We start from the raw sequence: 8,483 nt of genomic DNA, 5'->3' as shown, positions 1-8,483 counted from the left end.
CAGAGCGCTGACGGGAGGGGGCGGAGCGGACAGGGCGCGAGGCAGCGACGGGGTCTCCGGCCACCCCCCACACTCACCTCACCTGCGCTGCTCCCACCTCTGCCGCCGCGTGCCGCTCCCGCCCACCGCGCCAGCCCCTCGCAGCCCTCGCCCACCGCCCTCCGCCGTGCAGCCAATCCGCGCCCGCCGACGAGAGACTCGACCGCCCAATCAAAGGACGGATGTTGCCACTGCCAAGGGGCACAGCTCTAGCGTATGCGGCTCGGATTGGACCAATACATCCGTCAGTCTCTCACCCCGCTCCAGAATTACTCGGGAGGGAGGAGGCGGGCCGCGGCGGCCAATGAGAAATCACAGCGCGTCCTCCCACCGGACCAATGAAGGGAACACTCTCATGTTCTCCACCTCCCCCCAAGCTGTCAAAGAAGGGAGGGAAAAGAACAGCGACTGTTGATTGGCTGGACAGGGAGGCGCGTCCGGCGGGGTTGGCGGGCCGACAAGGAGACGCTCTTGTATCCTACGCCCCGCCCTCAGCACCACCTTTTGTCCCCGCCTCCAGTACGCCTTCGCTTTTGTCAAATAAGAAGAGGAACAGCATAGAGGCGGGCTATTAGCTGCACTTGACCAATCAGAACAGGGGGGCTTTGGCGCGGCTTCCTTTCTGCTTTTGACCACCCGTACTCGTGGGCGCGGCAGTTCTAGATTGTGTGCACGGCCTGAATAATTAATCTCGACTTTTAATATATGAGCTATATGTGTGTGCAAATTTCACTGATCAATGCCATCAATGCAACTAATTTTCTATTGTAGTTCATGTATTTTACTTCTAAGATTTCAGAAGATTGTGCAGTATCTATTGTTATAAGACCTAAAAACTGAATATTAACTAAACATAAGGCACTAATGTTTGGAGACAACAAGGGCCGGGCCCGTGGCAATTATTCATGGTGACATCAGGGAACCTACATATTCAGAAGCGGTAATACCTCTGAATGACAATGTTAGGAAGCACCGGTAGAGGAAAGTGTTCTCTATATTTGTTGGACAGTGTGTGTGACAGGACACTAGACTAAATGGATCACTATTGTTGTCTTATTTTAGGTCACACTAATGTGATTGTGTGACTCTTAATTTGTGAGCCGCCCTGAGCCTGCCTTTGGTCTGATCCAGCAAGGCTTTCTTAAATTCCTATGGATGGGTTATATAGAATGAAAAATGTAAAACCAGGTGCAACATTAATAATATGTATACTGTATTATATACTATATACCTTCAAGGGTGTATTCATTGTTTAAGGGACAGCAGCAGTACCTCTGAACGCCAATACTACCAGGGAAAGGTTTAAGTGAATACTTTTGGCAACAATTGATGTGCTATAATGTATTAGATGATTATGCATTGTTTACAGAGTTCAGTGTTCTCAGCGTTACAAAGTTTCACTTGATATCCAAATTGTCCTGCAGTTCTATTGTGACTGCAGGAGACTGTTTCCATTCAAAGAGCACACTTTCTTTTGTTTATATATTTGTAAACCACTTTGGGAACTTTGTGTCCATATCGGATTAGCTTGCCAGTTATCCCACACTTAAAGTCTCTGATGCCCTGGGCTTCCCTGAGTCTCAGTCCTATAGTGACTGGGCTACCAACTATAGGACTGTTGTAGCTTCTCTTGTTCTTTCCTCTCTGGACACCTCATGAACATAAGAAAACATCAGATAAACCAAGTTGGATTAGGCCAATGGCCCATCCAGACCAACATTCTGATGCCATCAGGAAGTCCACCAGCAGGGCCAGAGTTCCAGAAGCCCTTCCACTGTCCCCCCTGTCATGATCTGAGGCCTAGTGTAGCCTAGAGGGAGAAGCTTGCCTAGGAGTAGATACAGGGGCTACATCTCTCAGGATCCCTTCTGTCCCTCTGATTGGGTGAAGAGTTTTTGAAGGGAAAACTAGGCCAAGAGGGATGGGACCTGGGAGGAAAGCATAAATTGCCCTGGCTGGAAAGAAGGTTTGTTCTCTCTGGAAAAAGCTTAAGGGGGAAAGGTTCTCTCTGGAGAGAAGGCAGCTGGAGAGAGATCCCTCTAAAGGAGAGTGAGGTTTGGTGTTAGGGAAGGGAATGTTTAGCAAGTCACATTAGGGCTTTTCTTTTTGTTTTGCACCAACCTTTACTGTTTATAAATTTAATTGTTCCACTTAAAGTTTTATTACCCACTTATTGTTTGAGCACTGTAAATAAAGTGCTGCTGTTTAACTTTGTGGGTCCTCACGTCTCCTTGGTCACAGGAAAAAGGTTTTGCTAAAAAGGAAGATACAAGGGTGGTTGGGTACTCTGGGCCCTCCTTTACAGACCCTTACCAGAGTGGTGGTAGCCAGTTGAAGGCCCTTCCTGGTCCCCTGCTGTGTGCCACCCACCCCAGGCACCAAGAATACAGAGCATTACTGTTCCAGCCATAGTGTTCTATCTATACCAGGGGTGTCAAATGCGTGGCTGAGGGCTGAATCAGGCCCCCAGAGGGCTTCTATCAGGCCTGCAAGTAACTCAGTGTCATCTGCTCCTTTCTCTCTCTCTCTCTCTCTCTTTCTTGTTTTCTTTTGCATCACAGCTGGCTTTGCCAGGCTATCTATATTGCACAGGAGCTACAGAGCAAAGTCTCTATTTTCTCTGTTGGCTGAACAACACATGAAGCAACTTATGTACAAAAGCTTGCAATGCCCAGCCATTTCACATTTCCCCCGGGTGTTAGGCTCAAAGCATTGTCCATGAGATTTCTATAATGAATGTCAATAAATCAAAAGGTTTGCAACTTACAGACACACACCTGAACAACATACTCAAGATTGTTACAGCACAGACATTGTATCCAGATTTTGATGCAATAATTCAGAACAAGAGGTGCCAGTTATCAGAAACTGTTAAATAAACAAAATATTGCAAGACTGCTAATCTTTTAAGCATCTTTTAAGTTTTTAAAAAAATCTTTAATTGTTTGTCTCCTTTATAAAAATTATGTCTCTGCTACCTGGCATTACATTTTAGGAAGCACATGGCTCAGCCTGAAAAGGTCTCATTTAGGTCTCATAACAAATGTTCAACATCCCTGATCTATACCTTGTGGCTAATAGCCCCTGATGGACCTCCACCGTGGTTTATCCAATCCCCTCTTAAAGATGTCTATGTCTGTAGCTGCCATCACTTCCTGCAGTAGTGAATTCTATGTGTTATTCTTTGGGTGAAAAAGTACATCATAAGAAAGGTGTTCCATCCTCTTAATCATTTTACTTGCCCTTTTCTGCACCTTTTCCAATGCTGTATCTGTTTTGAGATAAGTGACCAGAACTGTACACAGTATTCCAAATGAGGCTGCACCATAGATTTACACAGGGACATTATGATACTGGCTGATTTGTTTTCAATCCCTTTCCTAATCATCTTCAACATAGCATTTCCCCTTTTTTATTTTATTGCAGTCACACAATGAGTCAACATATTCAGTGAGTTATCTACCAGGACTCCAAGTTCTCTCTCCTGGTCAGTTACTGCCAGTTCAGACTCCATTAACATATATTTAACGTTAAGATTTTGGGCTCCGATGTGCATTACTTTGTACTTGCCCACACTGAACCTCATTTGTCATGTTAACGCCCATTCACTCTGGAGATCCCTCTGGAGTGCTTCACAGTCTTCCTTCACTCTCGCTGCCCAGAACAACTCATGTCAGCCACAAACTTAGCCACTTCACTGCTTGAAAGAGCCCTCTTAGGCTGTCTCCTATGTAGGCTCACCTAGATATGATGATGAGTGGTCCCATTATTTCCTTTTTCTGCAACCTGATCCCATTTCCCTTTCAGTACCATGACTTGGTGCTCTGATCACTGCACTGCTTTGGACTGTTGCCTCTCCCTTTCCTTCACAGCTCAACTGAATTGGACCACAGAGGTGCCTACTCCCACGGGTGGGACAGACTAAAGCTATCATTCTTGGTGAGTCTGAGATGGTGCCAAAAAACCTGATAGAATCATTTTAAGAAATAAATATAAACATGGAGCTGTATCCATTCTCAGTGTGCTGGGAATGTGATTGACATCTGCTTGTTTGTGTCTTTGTGTATCTGTTTCCATCGAGGCTGAGCTTAAGTCTGAAAACTTGACCCTACATGCTCCTCCCACTGACCATTCCAGCAGCTGCATTACTGCTTGCTTTTATCACACTTTTTCAGATGTTTCATGCATTGTTATGTTCTTTCAGCTATAGCTGATGTAATTGATAATAACCCTGAACTTAAATGAAGGTTCCAGATGCCAGAGGGGCAGCCATTTGAAATATCTGATTCTGAACATGTCTCTATAGTGTGGATCAAAAATTCTATACAATGGGGACATGTACAGATGGGGAGCCTTTCCCACAAACTGGAAGACACTCCCAGGTTAGCCCAGCCCCCATCACTTGGCTATGAGAGAGAAGAGGCTTGTCACATTGGTCACCACAGGGACCGCCAGTGGAGCATAGAATGGTATGTCTTACTGATTTCTCAAAATCACTGATATTTGAGTGAACAATTATAGATTTATAGACACATGGAACTGCCTTATACACTATCAGACCACTGGTTCATTAAGGTCAGTACTGTCTCTTCAGACTAGCAGTGGCTCTTCAGGGTCTCAGGCTGAGGTCTTTCATATTAACTACTGCCTGTCTGTTTTTAACTGGAAATGCTGGAGGTTGGACCTAGAACCTTCTACATGCCAAGCAGAGATGCTATCACTGAGCTACAGCCCCTCCCCATTTTGTGGCATACTCTTTCTAAAGACTGAATTAAGGTCGCCTTTTTAAATAGCTCTGCTCCTTTACTTTTGACAGTGCCTTGTTACAGAGGAAGTAGCCAGCAGTGACATTTACTTCCATGCCACCATAACTGTCATCTGCAAACTCCCTCAGGTGCTGCTGCTGTTAAAAGTGTACCTATAGAGGGTAAGAGAGAAAAATGGCAGCCAGCTCAGTGCTCTGTAAACTTTATACCCTCAAGTTTCTAAGGGTTGGGGGCAAACAAGAACACAAAAATTATAGCGCAGGGTTTTGTTTGGTCTTTGAATGTAATTGTGCAAACTGAACTGTATTCCTTTTTTTAATGAAACATAAGTTATAAATAAAAGGAAAACGTGATTTTGTAATTTGAAACTGCAGAAGAGAAGTGAAATCGTCTTTCATTGTATCCAGAAAAACACACCCCTCTCCGTTTTGCTTCAAGAAGTTTCAGACACAATCAGTTTGTCTGGGATAATTATACCACAATAGCACAGTTGGGAACGCTTCTTTCATGAAGAAATTACTGGAACATTCCTTCTGTTGTTGTGACACTTCCACTGCAGTCTGTCTAGTCCACCAGTGTGCCATCGCTTGTTGGGTTTATCCCCAAACTTTGCAGAGACTTAAACAAAAATTCTGAAATAGTCCTGATCACTTTATATATGAATATATAGGATTTTTTAATGCCACGTATTAATATAACCCTGTATTAATATTAATACATTTATGGTGAGTGTTCTCCAATGATGTATGTTACTGTATCCCATGACATATGTCCTACATCAGGGGTGTCAAATGTTCGGTTCATGGGCTGCACCTGACCCACAGAAGACTGACATCTGGCCTCCAAGCAACCTCCTTCTCCTGCTTCCTTTCCAGGTCTGCAGCTGCACCTTACTTTGCCCCCCCCCCCCAAATCAGTGGCTTTTTGCTTTCTGCCTCATGCCTCTTTCCTCCCTTCCCTCTCTCATGCACTAGCACATGAACATATGAAGCTGCCTTATACTGAATCAGACCCTCGATCCATCAGTATTGTCTACTCAGACTGGCAGCTGCTCTCCACGATCTCAAGCTGAGGTTTTTGCCTCCTTGCCTGGACCCTTTTTAGTTGAAGATACTGGGGATTGAATCTGGTACCTTCTGCTTACCAAGCAGATGCTCTACCACTGAGCCACCATCCCTCCCTTTTGCATGGAGAGCTCTGTGGCTGCTTCACGCGGGAGAGATACAAAGACAAGTCTGCCTCTGCCTCTCTCTCTCACACACACACCCCCTTCTACTTGCTTCTTTTTGGGGGACAAAGGAGGAGAAAAGAGAGAGACAGAACAATGTTGCACTCCCATGGCAGATTTAAGACCAACAATGTTTTATTCTAGGTGTAAGCTTTTATGTGCAAGCACATCTCTTCTTTGGAGGGAGGGAGGCATGTTTGCTGGATGGAAGGATGGGTTCTTCTGACAAGTACAATGTACACTGAGAAACTTATTGTTCCTTATTCTTAGAAGTTTTTTTAAATGGATTTCTCTGTTCCTATCTGGATTTATTTTCTTTCAAAAAGACTCTGATTAAGAATTAGAACACTTGAATTGGTCCTTATCACACCTAATCCAATCACACATTATTGCCATTCACCCGCTATTGCTGTTTGACATCTGAAATCACCTTTATAAAGTTTATATCTCTGGTACCTCATGTCACATTTGATGGCACACATGGCCCAGGCCAACAAAATGACATTTCTGTAACAAATTAGTTCAACACCTCTGTCCTATATTCTCATTTCTCATTAAGAGCACACACACACACACAAAAGTCACCACTACGATGACTGGGGAAGGCAATGGCAAAGCACCCCGTAAAAAGTCTGCCGTGAAAACATGATGCAATGTCATCCCAGAGTTGGAAACGACTGGTGCTTGCACAAGGGACTACCTTTACCTTTTTAAGATCTCAAACTGACTCAGAATTTAAGGATCAGTTGCTGAAATCAAGCATGTCCCACAGGTGGTCAAAACACTGGCACTCTGAAAAGGGAGATAAACAAGAACAGAAAACCAAACAAATGTATTGATTGTAAGAAGCATCCAGAGCAATTTCACCCTTGAGTTACATCTGTTATCTTGTTTAACCCAAGGTTTGCAACTAAATCCTTGGTCTGCTACAACTCATGGTCATAGTGACTAGGCTGTTGAAAACTGATGGTGCAATTGAGGAGACTCCTTGCGGGGAGACCTGACTCTGGGACCCAGGAAGGGTCTCAGAAGGCGGACAGCTTGAGCTGAGGGTCGGGACTGACAGCAGTGGCTGTCTCCTGAGCCCGGCTCGCTGTGAGCCTCGCTGCCCCGATCGCCATTTTTAAATGGCATCGGGGTTGACTGCCGGACCTCTTCTTCTCTCTCTATCAAGCTCTTCTGCATGATTTGAACAGACTGCATTATTTCTGAGAGATTGTAAGTTTTTCCTTTATTTTAATATTTAACTTCGAAGCAACATTTGTGAAACCAGGGGACTGGAGAGTTGGAAGTAAAGTGGAGCGCGGACAGAGGCAAAGGACAGAAAGGGGGGTGGGAATACAACTCTCTCCCTTTCTTTTTGGAGGCTTCAAAAAGTTCCTGCCTAACTTGGTGACTTGCCTAATGTTACCCTGGAAAATACGATTGACTCACACCGGTTTCTAAAGATAAAAAAGACCTGATGGCTGAATTGAATCGATTTGTCCTAAACTTTTTTTGGGGAGGAAGATCTTGCTGTTGGAAAGTTCTTTGCAAGCATATGTGGATTAGAAGAACAGTTATAAGAATTCTCAGTTGCCAATGAATATTATAAAGAACTGATCCTTAATGGACAGATACAGTGCTATACAAACCTTTGTGGCTCTGAAAGATATAAGAAAAGGAAGGAGTTTGATGCTTATGTTGAAGTATCCTGAATAAGTCTTTGTGGGTCCTAAATATACATTTAAGGTCACACTGGGTTTGTGCAGTGGATTATAAAATGCAGCTATATTGTTGACTGTTGGAAGAATAGCTGTGAAGCTTTCTAAGTGGATTATACATTTTTGATGGTGGATATGGTTTTTTAACTTTGTTTTTTTCTTTGTCTTCTTGTGTGTTTATTACAAGTAGTTTTTCCTGGAGGACTCCTTTTTGAACATATGGTTTGAACATTGTTTCTTTTTACCTTTTTTATCTATTTTTCTTCATTTTTTTTTCCTTCTCTCTCTATGGACCTGTGGGGTGGTGAAAGACTATTGGAAGATGAACTATTGGTCCATGAACTATTACAGAAAATTCTGAAGACACAGATTCAATTTAAACCAGAACTATTTTTATTGAACATATATCTTAGCGACTATTCCAAAGAGATGAAACATTTGTTGGCGCACATTAACACAGCAGCTAGAATTCTTTTGGCACAGAGATGGAAGCTTCAGGAGATCCCCATGAGAATGGACTTGGTGGGGAAAATTCTGGAAATGGCTGAGCTGGACTACTTATCCGAGTTGTTGGCTGGGAAATCTAAGGAAGAAGCAAGAAATTATTGGGTGAAACTATATGTTTGGCTAGATGTTCAAGTCTCTTAAGATTCTTTGGTATGAATTTCTATCTCCTTTCTCCTGTACCTTATATTATAATATCATTTATACTGGCAACGTAAGCTTAAATAGACATTTTAACAAGAC

The sequence above is a fragment of the Heteronotia binoei genome, chromosome 18 (genome assembly GCF_032191835.1).
Source record: "Heteronotia binoei isolate CCM8104 ecotype False Entrance Well chromosome 18, APGP_CSIRO_Hbin_v1, whole genome shotgun sequence".
NCBI classification, from domain to species: domain Eukaryota; kingdom Metazoa; phylum Chordata; class Lepidosauria; order Squamata; family Gekkonidae; genus Heteronotia; species Heteronotia binoei.
This window is presented reverse-complemented; position numbering follows the sequence as displayed.